The sequence below is a fragment of the Dendroctonus ponderosae genome, unplaced genomic scaffold (genome assembly GCF_020466585.1).
Source record: "Dendroctonus ponderosae isolate FM_Combo_2020 unplaced genomic scaffold, Dpon_F_20191213v2 Dpon_F_20191213_5, whole genome shotgun sequence".
In the NCBI taxonomy this organism is placed as follows: Eukaryota; Metazoa; Arthropoda; class Insecta; order Coleoptera; family Curculionidae; genus Dendroctonus; species Dendroctonus ponderosae.
The window spans coordinates 7,921,798-7,938,330 of record NW_026018715.1 but is presented as its reverse complement, the minus strand read 5'-3'; the positions used below and the strand labels follow the sequence as shown (position 1 = coordinate 7,938,330).

Here is a 16,533-nt window from a genome sequence, read left to right as displayed (position 1 = left end):
ACCCAGCGAAACAACAGGCTAAGTTCCATCCTTTCACCGCTAATCCTGAGTTTGCTTGGGAAAAAAACCAGTGCGAAATACCTCCCCAGGAAAAGCCTTAGTCGTCACTGGCGTCTTTCATGATAAATAGCCTCTCAGTTAGCACTGGGTAACTCAGTGAATGTTAGACGATGGCGCAGTGCTGCGCAAATTGCGTGGTGCGCCAGCCCAACGCACCCGCGCAGTAACTCAGTTCTGTGGCTGGAAAAACTTTTTCTTTACCTACCACCACTACAGAAAGCAGTATAAAACACACTACCTACCATCTTAGTAAGTTGCATTTTACTCATTGTAAACCAAATGCACGGCAATCCAAGTATGGTACATAATTCGAGTTGTAATGCAATTACGCACTCGCTGCTTCGCGGCATCGTGCGCAACTTCTCCATTCGTACGTAAAGTGTTCCTTGCAATATTATGTAATTTACTATTTCGTTACATTTGGAGTGTTGTTCCAGTCGGGTCTCGTAAAGCTTTAATACACTTTGATAATTGAGTTATAACTCATTAGTTCAGAGAGCGGCAACAACTCTAGAGCGTAACTCAACACAGTGTTACCCAGGCCTACTGTCAGTAGTCAAATTTCATTCAGTGGCGTTAAAGATAATTTCTTCCGTTTTTGAAGTTTCGAGCGACCAGAAGCACAAGCGATTTTTTGCGATTAAAAATTTAGCTGCGATTTTCGAGGACGACAGAGATGTTTTTTGGCAAACACTAATTATTTGACAAGGTTACAGCGTTTTTGCCTCGACACTGGTTCAAGAGAAGTTAAATTTAAGTTGCAGCTAATTAAAAAACTATTTCTGCCAAATTGAGTAAGGCTGGATATCGATTGTAAATTGTATTGGAAACGCACTTTCTTCTCAGCATGGGAAAAGGTTTGCCTTTGCCATCAGTCAGAGGGCAACTCAAATTTAAAACATACTATGTGTAAATTCCTCGAAATTTCTAAAAATTCAGKTTGGCCAAACCGAGTGGAATAGAACGCAGCCAACTCGTGTGTTGGAAATAGCGCACATTAATCTGTGGATTTTGAAAGTTTTGTCTTACTGCGATRTTATCGGGGATTATTTGAAAATTCTTTCAACTTCGRCTATGAGTGTTTCCTCTTAAAATGCGCTTCAAAAATGTATTTTTTCCACAAAAAAGTGGCGAGAGGCAAAAGRAKCTACTGGCGATGGAACGATGCCCAGTCATTTAGTGACATACAAATGTATCCTTCGTGCCTGAATGGCTGAGCACAACAAATGCATTAGACACTTCGGGCTGTCGAAGTTGTGTCAAGCCCTTTGGGCACGACACTGGAATAGAGCCAAAACACTCTGATTTAAGTCTGGGTAACTCGGCGAATTTTGAGGAGTTGGCGGAGTGCGAGTGTTATAACCCATTAACTAAGAGAGTGGCAACAACTCAAAAGCGCAACTCAACACGGTGTTACCCAGGCCTACTCTGAATTGGCCTCACTAAGTACTGCGGGGGCAACACACAGCCAGTACCCGCCTACTAGCGTACTCCAAGGGGACAGGGTCCAGGTACTGCGGGGTATCCACAGCCAGTACCCGTCCCTAATATAATTACTCAAATAAACTGAATAAAAGTCTGACTCAAGTACTGCTGTACGTCTACAGCCAGTCAGTCTCTCTCGGAAGTTAGAAGAAGACCCATGGCCTTCACGTCTTCCCTTGGAAGATCGCGGGTGGTGGCTATAAACGTTTTTCAATAGATTTTAAAAGTTCACGCTGACGAGATTTATGTCGCTACTGTATAGATCGAAGTTTCTAAATAGGACTCCAATGCCTGTTGTGTGACTAATTTAGAATTTATTGGTATCAATATTTATTTAAGTCTTACATTGTTTCCGTTAGTTTTGATTAAGTTTATTAAGTAACGCAGCTTTTCCCTCAACTCGCAAATTTGAGAACTGTTTCGGGCATATATTAGAGAGCAGATTTGCCGCAAATTAATAAGACGCTGCAAATATCAAACAATGGCCCACATCCAACTTCAAGAATGTAAATTGGTCTGTAAAATTCTGCTACGATCACAGCCTAACTTTCAGAGCCAACGCCCAGGCAAATTCAATGTTGAGTTTATAAATCTCCTAAAGGTGTACTTTAGGAGTGCATACTATCAACAGTTCTAAAATATTCAATATAAAATCACTGCATCCAAGTGTCCAGTTCACACTCTATTTAGTAAAAGCATTAAGTACACATATTTGCTTTGTTACATCCGATGATTTAGGAAAACCATTCATTTTCCACATTTTTGAATGTCAACCCGTTCTCTAGGGGACCATGCTGTTGGCAACAGAATAAATTGACCAAAGAGATGAAGCTTTCCTCTGCTTCGCTAATTCGCTAAAATATATGCTTACTAATCTATCAGAACATGTAAATACTCTGTAAATTGCAAAAAAATGTAATATCTGTAGTAACATGTTACTACTATTGACTTGCACAACTAATCGTCAGAAATCTGTGGATTAAACTGAATAAGGCCGAACCTTGAATGATAAAGATAGGAAGCCCTCAACGTAGTATATGAGTAATAGCAAGGATGCGGATAAACTGTTGACCCAATTTTTTAGGCAGTGTTCTAAAGTTGACCTTATTCGAGTTTTTTTTTGGGTCATGATAAGTGCGTGTTTAATTTGGATGTCCATGGGCAGTGCCGACCGTTCTTTATTGTTTGGGATGTGTTAATAAGTTGGAGCAGTTTTCTTGTGTAAATTGTTAATATTTATTTCCTGCATAGTCGCGATTGTATTTCATCATGCGAAGGACACTTGATATCTATGAAATGTTCTTGTTCGAAACAACATGTTGACATTAGAATTAATCACTTGTGTGGAATGTTTAAGTTTTTTAATATGTAGTTAGAAAATTTTCACGTGAAGCAGTACCAAAAAAAAATGCTATTATCATTCGGACAAGAGATCATAAAACATCATTCCGAGCAAATGACGAGCTCTATTGCCAAATTGTCGACAAATTAGTAATGCTTTTAGCTTTTAGTCTTACCAGATTACCAGATTTAACACATGCAAGCAATTTCCAGCTGAGTTTAACCCATGAATCTTAAAGTTGAAATTCTGAACCCTCCCTACTAGTTTGGTTTTGTCTTGCCTGTTTTCGATATTATATTTTTTATACGAGCCAGTTTGGTTTGTATTTTGTGATTAATTAAATATTTATCAGTTGTTATTTGTTTAGGTTTTTTTTTAAATTAAATTTTAGTGTTTAGCTCTCCCAATATACACAAGTTTCTCAATATACACATATGCAGCGTTTCAATCAATCAAAATTGATTCCTTAATATCTAATACTGTTATTTGTTGTTTCAGAATTTTCAACCAGAATTTGATCATTTTCTAGGCCAGAGATTTCATCCTCAGGTATGTGATAGCATTAAACTTCAACATTAAATTTGTATGTTTGTACGAAAATCGTAATTAGTCTAACAATAATATACACCACATCGGCGGCCTTTTTCCTCAAAAACGCGTCAGTAGCAAAAAAAAAGTTAACTCTGAATTAATAAGGCGGATTAGAGCCAAGCATTTTATAATGAAATATCGCTAAATCTTGACTCTCTGCGCGGACAGTAATTGAAAATTGTAGGTTTGGTTATGGTAATAACACCATGAAAAAATCTTGCTTTGTTTTAAATGTAAATTGCTTATTATAAGCCGGTTTTTAGGGAAAAAAATTTAGAATTGTAGAAAAAGAAAACAAATTTGTGATTCTCTTGGACCAAGGGCATGTCAAGCCCAATTTTATAATGTTTCATTGTTTCTGGTGTGATATGTGATTTAAAACTGCACAAAACGCATTGTTTATTGAGGTCTTCTGGTCTCAGTGTTTGCACACAAACTGATAATAAAAAAACGTCAAACGAATACTAGTTAGGTTCGAATACTGAAAAATTTTGTACTTCAAAATACCAAACAGATACTTTCATTGCAGACGCGTGATTACTCTGTAAATGTCAACATAGTATTTAAGACAAGATATCCGCTCGTTAAGCTCTTATATCTAGGCATCGGTAGCACTGTGTTGAGTTGCCCTATTGAGCTCATGTCGCTCTGTGAGTTAATGAGTTGTAACTCATCAGATAAGCAGTAATCACTCATAGCAAATAACCCAGGGCCGGATTAAAATTTCACGAGATCCGGGGCTAGTAGAATTTAAGCACGTAAAAAAAAAGGTCACCACATGTTTTACGTCTGACGTTTTTCCAGTTTGGCGATATTTTATTTTTCAACACGTAAAATAAAGCCGGTCGGTTGGGTTGGCGCACCAAGCTAATCCGCCAGCACTGCGCCAACTCGGGAAAATTGACTGAGTTACCCATGCCTACTTGTATCAGATTGTATCATCCAGATATTTTGCCGCGGTTAATGGCAAAATTTTATTCGTATTTTATTTGTGATCGATGAGGTTTTCTAATCGATTTTAAGTCAATAGAAGGTGGCGATTGGTTGATGATTTTGCAAATGAGAACAATATCGATTTTGAATTGAAAAGGTTATTTTGGTCGCACATAAATTGAGGAAAAAAACATGAATTGCTGGGAAACGTACGATATGAATAGGATGTTGTGATTTGGTGAAAATACACGTAAAGTCGTGTGAGGCAAAAAGGATATTATTATTATGTTTTATTTTTATTCACTATTTTTTTTATTACCCTATTTACTCAGATGCATGTGCGTCTGTAACTCAGACTTGTAAATAGTGTATATTTGTAAAAATTAATATATTAGTCCATATGGGACTATAGTTGGCAGTAGACGTTCAGTGTGAAGCTCCGAGCAATCGTCTTGTGCGGTTCAAATCGTTTTTTTTCAACGCGGAAACGCGACGATAGTCAGCCCCGGCAACCCGGATAATCCAAAAATCTTGATCCAAGGAAATCGGGTTGCTCAGCCGAGGGTGATTGCCAGAAAGTGAAAATACCGGCTACCCAGTGAGCAGCAGAAGTGCGTAACTCTCACAGACTCACCGCAGTGCCACCCGACATCAGGTGCATGTTTGCATCCCTCGGAACACCAACACCCAAAATTAAAAACATCGAATAAATGAAATGATACCTGTGTAGTGTGTGCCATATATTGCCGATTGACCTTGTCTGTAAACCCAAATTATCAAAATTCCAGCAAGCCCATCGCCGAGAAACTGATAAGAAAATACCATCAAAAATAATAGAGAGATATTGGAAATGCTAGATACTGTCATGCAGTACTATGGTTATTCCTTATTTTAATACTGCATTGCGTTATTTCTTTCCCTAACGAAATTATAGTTATTGGAATGCCTAGTTCACTGCTCTTAGTATTAAAATTGTGCTATTGATCATTTACGCCCAATTGTTATAATGAAGGAAATTCTAGCAGCCGCAGTCATGGGCGGAGCAATTGAAAATAAACTAGAATTTTAAATTTTGTATAATACGTATACATATTTATAAACAGGGATGGTTATCAGACTGAGGAAAGAGAATATTTTTCTTAAGAACAAATGCCCGATGAGTATAACTATGTCTTGAAGTGATGAAAATCCGTTTTTCGCCCTTGTATCGAAAACTACTATTAAAGTAACATCACACCAAATCAAGACTATGCCTAAAAATTACGTCTTGACTCTGATCCCTTATGAGTTAAAAGGTAATCTGGATATTTTTGCGGAATCATGCCAACACTACTTCTGCTGTCCATCATTGCTGAAATAATTGTTATGACGATTTTATATATTTCGTATATGTTCGTTATTCGTATATGTTCGTATATCGTTCACCCAGAAGCAAATTTTTAACTTTTTAAAGTTTAATTTCAATTTCATTTTAAAACAGAAATGGCAATGAAGACAAATAAATAGTATATTATATTATATAAATAGTATATTTGTGTGTATATTATAGAATGCCTAAGTCGAGAAGTGAGCTATTTTATACCAAGTCCTTTTTATGGAATCTCACTTGAACTTAGAGTTGGACAAAATAAAAATAATGAAACTCTTCAAGTTCTAGAGAGATAAATAACACTTCTCATTAGGAAAATTCAGTAAATAATGGCCACTTTACAGATGAGTAGTAAAAAAATATTATATTTGTCGGGAAAATTATGTTATGGACGGTGTTTTTGAATGTAAACCTCTCCTTCTGTATGTGCAGTATATATCCGGTATGGTCTAGTGGCTAGGATACCTGGCTCTCACCCAGGAGGCTCGGGTTCGATTCCCGGTACCGGAAAATCTTTTTGCCTTTTAGCCTTTTCTTCTATGACTAAATTTTATTTCATAAATAAATTTTATCATGGACAAAAACTTCACAAAACGTTTTGAGAATTTTCTGAACGTCAATATCCGCAACGGATCGGCATCCGAAGACAATTGGTTTCTATCAGCTTAGATTAGTTTTGACCAGTATAAAAAAAAATCGCTCAAATTGTTAATTCTAGATTGCAACCTTTGAAAGAATATAACCCGAATGAAAACACTTCAGTAGACAGACAATTTACCGTCATTGACTTTTTTTGTTGCTGTCGATAAAAATTGTGCGACACTTATTGCGGCTTTCATATGGAACTGTTTCGACAAGCAAGTACAATGAATAAAATTACCAAATGGCTGCTTGAGCAAATCAGATCTTCAGTAGTCCAATGATTTGGGATTGCAAGGCAAAGCGAGAAAGTTTCGCACCAAATTACGGCACCATTACCTTGCGTAACCCTTCAAACAGTAAATCCGTGAAAGCATGAATCACAGATGAGTTCAAGGCGCCTCATTAATATATCAAAAAAAGATCCATTATAGTTTTACATTTCTGTGACCTACTCCAAATTAGGCAACGCCTGCGGCGCAAACTCAACTTTCAACTTTCTTCCTTCTTCCGCCCGCTCTTCACGAACCTTTTTGCCATTGGAACTGGCGCAATCGTACACGGGGACCAACCAACAAGAGTTTCATACGAAATATGTGTTTCGAGATCAAGGCGACACTGCTCTCTTATTGTATGCAAATCAAGGCAGGATATGAGATTGTAGATGGTTAATGAGAAAGCTACAACTCGATCCTGCCCGCAATGTATTTTCTATTCGTTTCTTTCGGTCGCATTATTTAAAGGGTACAATGACAAAGACTACTCTTTGGCGGTGATCGTGCCGTTTAAGTTCCCCCGAATTTTTAGTGTTTCTTGTTTTACTTTAAGAACACTTTGAATTACGCAGTTTCAGTGAAAGTAATGGATGGTCCATAAATTAAGCCAACAAACACTCAGAAATTTTGAGGAACATCACCATTTTCAGGCTAAATTTCTAGCGGTGTTGCCAAACTGCGTAAAATGTTTTAAGTTAATAAAAATTGTTTTGTTGAATACCTAATTTGGTCGGGTTGGGAAAAGGAAAACAACGCTAAAAAATGCGTGGCAATTCTGCATTAAATTCAATTCCCGAAAAAGACAAATAATCCACCATCTGACTAGCGACGCGCTAGATAACCTCAATCAATCGATAACCCCAATCCAACTGTTGCAAAACACACAATTATTATGCATCTTTGCGACCATTTTGCAAGTGGAGTTAAAAATTGTTGATACCGTTTGTTAAGGCAAAAAAAGATAAATCTAAAAATGCGGCAGACTCAAACGACACAATCGCCCTGTTTGGCAAACTAGAAAAATTGTCCAGACTTTGCTAATAAGAGCTTAATTACTTTTATGCACCTATTCCTAAGTATTCGATCTGTCTGATACTTTTCCCGCTTTCTAAAAAGGTAAATGCAACAACCACTCAAACCTGTTGCACACTGAACATAATGTTATAGACAAACCGTTCCCATCCCATATAATTAGATATTGTTAATCTGCGACCTTGTCCATTGACATTTGCTGATCACATCCGCGACCTTGGGTCTAAAGATGGCCTGTTATTGATTTATTAATATATTTTCCATTTTAGCTTGAAAAACAAGCGACTGTCGCACACGGTGACCTTCCGTTCAACTTTCATGGAAAAGCGGAGGTTTATTGGTTTTGGATTGAGCCGTTTTTCTATTGGTCGGTCAGTTGTCTTTGCAGATGCAAATAAGCGGCAAATCTCGCCTTCACCAAACACCAAACTTTTTAATTAAAAAAAGCATTAATTTGCTAATCTTTTGGAGCCCCAGCCGTCATTTAAAGGCAAAAACAGTGCTTTATTTACCCACCCCATCTGTCCCCACAAGGGAGAAACCAAGCTTCTCCGAAAATTGGAAGTGAACGGAAAAAGTTAATTTGACACGGATAAAGAAGGCTGCTCCTGAATGGATTGATTCTCCCGATAATGGGACTCCTTTAATAAGAATTCGGGCCCGGCTATTAGCAATTAATGCCCCTTATCCTTCGGGAATTAATTGATTGACCCGATCGAGGATAGAATATTAATTACCTAGCCTTTCCAATTATGGGTCTGATTGTGAAGAAATGCGACTTGGGGAATCGAACTGGATATGAAGTCCCGTTTTAGGTTCATTGTCATCATATTAAAATCAGTTATTTTATCTTCTCCAGTACGATCTCTTAATTAATGCGAACATATAGAGGTAGATTCCTAGAGAAACATTTTTTCAAAGAAAACTCACGTTGTGATCGACAAGAAACAAAATGCGGAGGCACAAAAGGTTGTTAATTCGCTCCAAGGTCGGTGTTTACGCCGCCCCCAACTCACGCAAACTTACGAATTTCCTTTTCCCTTTTCGAGTTGGAGTTGGAGGATGTAACCTTGACCCGGCATGCTCCCCTGTGCGTTGTACTTACGCCAATCGATCTACAGGGGAGGGTCTTTAAGATGTCACATTTTGTGTTCGATTATTTTATGGTGGATTTTTAACGTTAATTAACATACAAGATATAACCTTAGAGTGTTAAGTTCGATGACGGCATGACAATTTTGTCAGATATAATTATTATCAATGGCATTGAACAAATTCGCGTGCAAATCCAGAGTGTGGTGCCCTTAAGAGATAAAGTATCTACGTATTATCAGTAAAGTCGAAGCTGTTATCGGTCCTTGCTTCACTTAGAGGTCATTCGATTCAACCTGTGCGATCAGCAGTGTTTGGTTACTTCTTCCCCATTGATAAAATGGTGTTAAAAACGTCGATCGCAAAAATACAACTGAAAATAATTTAGAAAAACTAAGTGAGTAACCAATTAAACAAATAAATGTAATTGTTAGGTAAATGAGTAAATACTGTTACGGCGAGCGCGGATTAACACGCCGTAGTGGCAACGCTGCCAGCGAGATAGATAGATAGATAGATAGAATGCTCGAGAAAGCTCCACGGCTTTAAAATAGGGAATGTTCCCCAACTAAACCATAATATTCGAGTGTTGCCAAACGGCTATGTCTGGTAATGACTATGTGAAGCAAGCGCGACTCACCCAAGTAGTACCTAGTAGTAGTAGTAGTGCTGTGGGCAGTGTTGTTGTTGTGGCATACTGGCACTAGGCAGTGCAACATCGACAAAAAAATGTAATTCAAAACTATTTGGTCAGACAAAAGCATGGTTACTAACAAAGGAATTTTCAATAGGCTTAAAATCTATTATTGAGATGTAATATGAGATATTTTTGCGGAATGCAGTATGTAATTGTACTTCAGGAGGAGGGCGAGGACGAGAAAGAGCAAAAATAACTTTAGTGATACCAAAGAAGCGTTACATGTTGTTACATGTTGATACAACGCAATTCGAATTAACGTCATGAAAGATGGATACAACATTTTGCTGATACCAAAAGAGCATGCAGTAGGAGGCAATTGCATTACTTATTATTTATTTTAATCATTTTTTAGGCTGATGTAAGTAATAGATAATTGACTGATTTGAAAAACGCGACTAAATGTTTCCAAAAGCATTTAACCAAAGCTACCAAACACTAGCGGCTCTATAAAACTCTGCCGATGTACTTCCTCAACTGTTAATCTCTCGCTTTGAGGTTGTGCGTTATCGAGTGACCGGACAAGGTCAGTGAGGGCCGACGCCCGATGTCGTTTCCACAGAAACGGCAAAAGCTGACGTCCGGACGCCCTCGGTCGGATGCTGAGGGCGCGCTGAACTTCACCTTTTCCTCAAAGGGCACGAATTTATTGCGAAGAAAATTGATGGCTAAGTTTACGTATTGAATGCAGTGCTAGAACTTGAAACGTTTTGCAAACAGTGGCAGACTGATTATGGAAGCCATTAATCAACTTGGCGACGCGGTTTGTCGCTGGTTCGATGTCCGTTGAAGACATTGACATTGAAAGCGCCGATAAGTCGTGTCGGTTTTGTGTTATTTTGATTACAATTTTATTTGCCCGCTAGAGTGTTATCGTCTGGCTTTTACTGACTTTTTAAAATTCAGCAATTTTCGGCTGAAAGTACGCTACTCTAACCCTTCAACGTTTTATTTAATTGTTTGTTTTCTTCTGCCTAATTGAGTGGTACCTCTAGAGAACAACAAAGCATTTAAACGAATATATGTCACATAATAGGTACAAAAGAAGTCAATTTTTCATTTAACACTTAAGGAATTGTGACCTTTAACACAATTCCTTTCGGATTTCGGACACCCCAGTGCTTTCTTGCTGTTAAGAACTGTGCCATTATTCTTTAATTTTCAATAAAACAGCATGTTTATTTTAGGTCTGCCTATTATACAGCCGTGTAAACGGCTCTTAAAGCCTTCTCCAGTGTTGTACAGCGGTTTTCACCCCCCATGTCAGTGCCCTTGATTGTATTGTTCGTGTCTGACTGATCTTTTTGTCGCTCAATAGACAATTAAGTTTCAGAGCATTCCCATATCCCATCCCGTAAGCACATGCATCAATTTGTTCTGAATTATATTGATTGTCTTGAAATTAGTGACATTCTGGCAAGAGTTGAAAACGACTGCATGCATTGTTTTCAAAGAGCCACCCTGTATATTACTCTTATTTTGTTAATTGTTAAGTTAACAACTGATCTGAAACATTCTTACAACCCACGCGAAAAAGCATTTCATGACTATCTGCGTCAAATGCGTCAACATAATCGAAAAGTGTGCAAAAAAAAAATTGTTCAGTATTATTTCATAGGGAATTTGATGCTCTTCCCGAGCGTGGACTAATATACAGGGTGTTCTATTGAAAATAAAATGCAATTGGAGCCTGTTCATCTTAAGCCTAGATGTCACTAATTTCAAAACGCGCGGTATAATTTTAAATAAATCTCGAATTCGTATCGCTCAAAATGTTTTTGGATCACTACAGTATATCCGATTACTTAGTGGTATAAACTTTCAGAAAGATCGTTCACTTGCATGAGGCTGTCGCTCCATCGTTTTCTGGGGCGCCCAACGTTTCCTTGTCGCGAGCGAATCTCACAAGTCTGCGTTGGTCCATCCTGCTTATGTGCTCATGCCATTCCTTCTTCTTGTTTGCTACCCATTCATTGATGTTCTTGACATTACAGGCTGTTCTGACATCCTAGCTTCTCTCTCTATCCAGGAGTGTATTTCCGGTGATTCTACGGAGTATTTTCATCTCAGCTGTCTCTAGGAGTTTTTTGGTTTTCGCTGCTTCTGGCCTGGTTTCTGCGGTATATGTCATCACCATCAATATATCAATCAGTATCAATGATCAATGCGATAAAATAAAATTCAATTAAGTTATTAAATCACAACAGGAGTTCTGCCCGTTTAATTCCAAACGTGTTTGTGTAAAAGATGACACAAACCAGTATTTTTGAGTGACATGTTCCATGTGTGACTATTCCAGACTCGTATCTGTTCCGAGTCTCTGTGATTTTATCACATGTTTTCACATGTATGTCACCCATCACAAATATTGGTTCGTATCTGAAACCGGGCTGAAGTTACATTAGGTCTATGGTCACATTAAAGAAAATGTCGAAGATTGCATTTACCGCTGTTATCGATATTTTCTGTTCCTTGAATATGGCTATTTGCCGAATCATGGTCGGTTGCATGGATTCAAAAAACCATCAGGTCCCACTCTCATACATACAAAACCTTACCACTTCATGAGAATAAAAGATCTCCTTTCTTTTTGCTTTGTTGAAATATTAAAATCCCAGATATTGTACGGGTACTAGGACCAACATCGTATGCCACCCCTGTTGTTTCAATGATAATAACAGGTACCGATTGTTCCATATCTATATCTGTTCCAAAATATCTGTGACAAGTATTTTGTGTCATCCCTAGTTTGTGTCCCAATCACTTTATGGTGCACTCTTGACAACAGTCTGGTCTCAGCATTTTGAGCAGCTTCTCGTATTCGGTTAATTAACTCCTGTTCAATTTGAACCGGTGTTTGCAAGATCAGAAATTTAATGTCTTCCAGGGTCCTGTGTATCTTACATACATGGTAAAAATGTAGCATTTTCTCGGGGGAGTTATCAGGACAATTAAGCGGTGCGTGGAAGAGTGTCAGTTGTGAAATGCTGCGCGTTTCTCTGGAACTCCCTGCACCAATTATGTCCAACACCTTTGGGTCTGGATCTCAAGATCGGCCACTAGCTGCGTCAATTCTTGGAGCCAATCGTCCAGTGTCTCTAGCTCTTTCCGGGTGTAAGTTATTACTGCTTCGGCTGGGGCATTTTGTGCAAGGAGTTTCAAAATAAGTCACAGTTGGACAAATGCTTGTTATTATTGACAAAGGCTATCTACCTGTAACTATCTGGTAATGACAAAAAATATCATTGCCGCTTTGACTTTTCATCCAAAAATTGTAGAAGAGTACTTTTTTAATATAAAAAATGTTTTAATGTGAAGCAAAAATCGTAATTTTTCTTTTCGAGCGGTTAAGTATTCCAATATGCTACAATCAAAGATGGGTCCATTTCGAAATAACACAGTTGAAATTCGATATTCAACTGATAATTGCCCCTTAAAAGGAATGACKATAAATTTTGAATCACGCTGTATAATATGAAGATCTCACACGCCTTTGRAAACTTTTTTTTAAACCGGACTTTAAWTTTGATTTGGCAATTAGTCGTTTACTGATTGCAGCATTTYGTTATTTTCAGGTTAAAAATCCCATCGGTTTCGCTAAGATAAACTTTCTCTTTCCACGTGAAACTCGTTAATCCTGCTCCCGAAACTTAATCTTTCCAGAATCCCAATTTAGACGTGGCAATCCCGTTTTATTCAGACCAGGATTAAAATTGTTAATTTGAAAGAATAAATCAGCGGCCAATAAGCTAAGGATTCATTTTTTTACATGCAAATATATTGTGAGATGCTAAACTATTGCTTTTTGCCTCAGACGTGAAAATTGAGGGATGCAGACAGGCGCTTGTACTTTAGCGAAATTAAGTTACTTTCAGCTTAAACACAGCAAGCACTAGGCCAAATAATAGATATAATAAAGAGAGGTCAGTGAGGCAAAGCAAATGAAAACTAAGAAAGGTAAAAATAGAAAACCGGCAGCAGGCTATTTTCTTGAAAAAATTGACCGTAAAAATGAAAGGTTAAAGTTACATTGTAAACGACTTTTCTGACTGACTGACGACTGAAGAATTACTTGAAAGACTCGGCATGGAGCCCTTTGGGTTTCAAGGAGCTTAACAGGGCCCGATTCAAAAATCTTCGACTTGATAGTGATGGAAAGAAGAAACGATCAGCAAATTCTCTTATTTGATGCAGCTGTAATTGAAAAAACAACCGAAAAAATGACTGGAGTAAAGTGAATTGAATTTAAATATAGTGACCGTGACTTTGAAACGCAGCAGTGAAAGTAATTTTAACATGCTCAAGCACGAGCTTCATTTATAAATAGAAACGAGTGCGGGTACCGCATTGTAATTAATGCCGTTTTTCTTTTTTTTAATTGGTGAATATTGCTGCAAATTGAACCTTAAGATTGGCTTTGGTATTTTACATTATGTCATCTGTTTACAATCGGCTTCTTTGATGTATCCAATCGGATTTACGTCAGTGCAACAAAAAAAATAACATCGAAAAAAGGAATGATGAAGAAGCAACACTTTAACAAAACAGAGGTGAAAAAATTTCAGTGTTACATGAGTATAATTAGACATTTTCTGTTGGGTGACCTTCATCTAAATTTGCCAATTACGTATAGATGGAAATATGAAATTCTGGGCAAAAACAAAAAGTGTTTTCTGCTTTTTCGACGCTGGATAAGTTTGACTTGATTAAGTCAAACATTCAATTCAACAAGAATATCAAAGTATAATGCAGAATGTTTTGCTTTAATAATGGGCTTTCAAATCAAAGAACTGCAAGAAAGAAAAATTTGTTGGACAGTCGTTGAATTTAAACGCAAAATCAAAACGCATATCAAAATTCACATTTCTACTGCCTGATACAAGAAGTTTTTTTTATTTCGATAAAAAGTGATCATAATGTTAAGTATCATTTTTGAGTGACCTTTATGATTTGAACTGTATCCTCTTGCTTAAGTGCTAGACGTACACATGACAACAGTGTGGGGACTGAAAAGGATAGTGACCGTGAAGGACAATACGTTAAGCATTTAAAATAATAAGTGACAAAGGTAAAAGGAGCCGTAAATTAGAAAATTTTGTACCTACTTCTATTTGACAAGAGCATCAACAACAAATAACATCAATTGACTCGTAAGATGAATGGACCAAAACAAGAGGCTTAGAGGACAGGCCCTTAAGGACAACTTTATTTCTATTCGACATTAGTTCCGGATATTCTTGGCTTTTTGCCAAGGTTTCAATGAATGATCAATGGTCATGTCAAGATATATATATGTATAATAATTGCGAATTTGATTAAAGCCAATATAATCAGCCAGTATAATGGTTTTTAAGCGCAATTTCTGAGGTTAGATTTTTTCCAACGACTAAACTGGCAGGAAAATATGGAATCTAGTTGCTTTATCTGGCTGACATTGACTGGGATCAACTCGATGATGAAACCGCGGATTTGGCAAAAATTTGCCAATGATCCCTAGATAAGGGTGACCTTGAACCGCGCCAACACGTTACACGGTGGATTCCGAGCGCTGTTACCATTCAGCAATTTCGTAGTTTCATTTATCGGAAAACTCGTGCTGTTAAGGTCAAGAGCGACATTTGCTAATTGTTGTCATACATCCTCATTGGTTTGGAATTGTGTAAAAACCACGGATAACTACAAAGCATTACCGGAAAAAATAGAAAAAGCCACAAGAAGTCAGAAGAAGCGCTTGGAAAGACCGAAGTCGTTGTTTATTCTCGGTTACATAATCAATAAGGAAGTGGAATCATTTGGTGAATCACACGGGTCAATTGACGGTCAAGTGGATTTCTCGCGAACGAGTTAATTGATTCAAAAACCTATTAGGCCTGAAGGCCGATTTTGGATGACGACATCGCTCATGCTGCTTTTTTCTTATTGTAATTAGCTAAATGTTAATTTGGAATTGTCCAAGCTTTGTCAATATGGCCGGTCCAACTATTCTAAGCACTGGATAGTCATTGTTTCCATCAATGTTGTCAAACAGAAGTGCAGAACAGTCCAACACGAGTCGGACAAACGGAAGAAAAATTTAAGTCACACACCATTTTCCAAACTGCATGATTATTCAACACCTTGTTTTTGTCGAAGATGCAACTTTAAAACTTCAAAAAAGTTCAAATTTTTCGTCGTTGAAGTCAAGATCGTCGGAAAATCTGCCTTGAATGCCAATCGCTGCTATTTGGATTCACAAATTGGCGTCATTTCTTTGAAGAGGTTACGGGAACATTGCCAAATTTTACCTACTCCAAGCAGAAGAAGTCCGATGTGCATGAGGACGAAGCTTTTACTTATCAAGAACATGATCAAGCCGATACTGCTTGGTTTTGTTTTCATTGGTAGCTTGAAATTGTGTTTGCTGGCCGAATCACTTTAATTCGATCCATACGCCTCAGTAAAAGCGGATGAATAAAAATAGGTAACAGGGAGATGCAGTCAAATGTCTTCTAAATAGACTTTAGGCCACAAGACAAAAACGTATGCGAATCGCTATCGAGCCGCCTTGTTTTGTAAGGAACTTGCGATCTACAAGCGCCTGAAGTGGGAGGTCTACAAAAAAGGAAGCAGCGGACTTTGAAGCATCTGGAAACCACCCGATTCTGGCGAGGAGTTAAGAAACGCGGCGAGCTATTTGCCTGAAGATCTAGAGCTTGAGAAGAAAAGGTCCAAGCACCTTTGGGGCAACAGCGTAAGCTGTAAGCGTGTTTCTTTAAGCATTGCGATAAAGTGTAGTGTGATAAGAGATTGATGAGAGACCGCTAGTTTTAAATGTGGAAACCCTGGAACCCAGCTGATGAGAGCTAATAGGCTGGAAACTGGTCCTGGGCGTGCCTGAGGTGGGCGCATTTCGAAATGTGCACTTGCTTATTTCAAAAGCTCATGATGGCTCTGCTGATGTGGAAAGCTTTTCATTGTTCACTGTAAAACTTGCTTAACCTTACTCTAAATGTTTATTTGAAGAAATGATCAGCAGCAA

The 16,533-nt window shown here is 37.9% G+C and overlaps 1 long non-coding RNA gene and 1 other non-coding gene across 2 annotated transcripts; both read left to right on the top strand.

The window, feature by feature from the left end:
- The first annotated feature begins 6,218 nt into the window (after nt 1–6,218).
- On the top strand, nt 6,219–6,290 carry Trnae-cuc. Its single transcript has one exon. It is a non-coding gene; the product is annotated as a tRNA-Glu (tRNA).
- Nucleotides 6,291–9,076: 2,786 nt separating this feature from the next.
- LOC109539527 lies at nt 9,077–9,908 on the top strand. Its single transcript, XR_002172126.2, has 3 exons — nt 9,077–9,549; nt 9,610–9,823; nt 9,871–9,908. It is a non-coding gene; the product is annotated as an uncharacterized LOC109539527 (long non-coding RNA).
- The last annotated feature ends 6,625 nt before the right edge of the window (nt 9,909–16,533 follow it).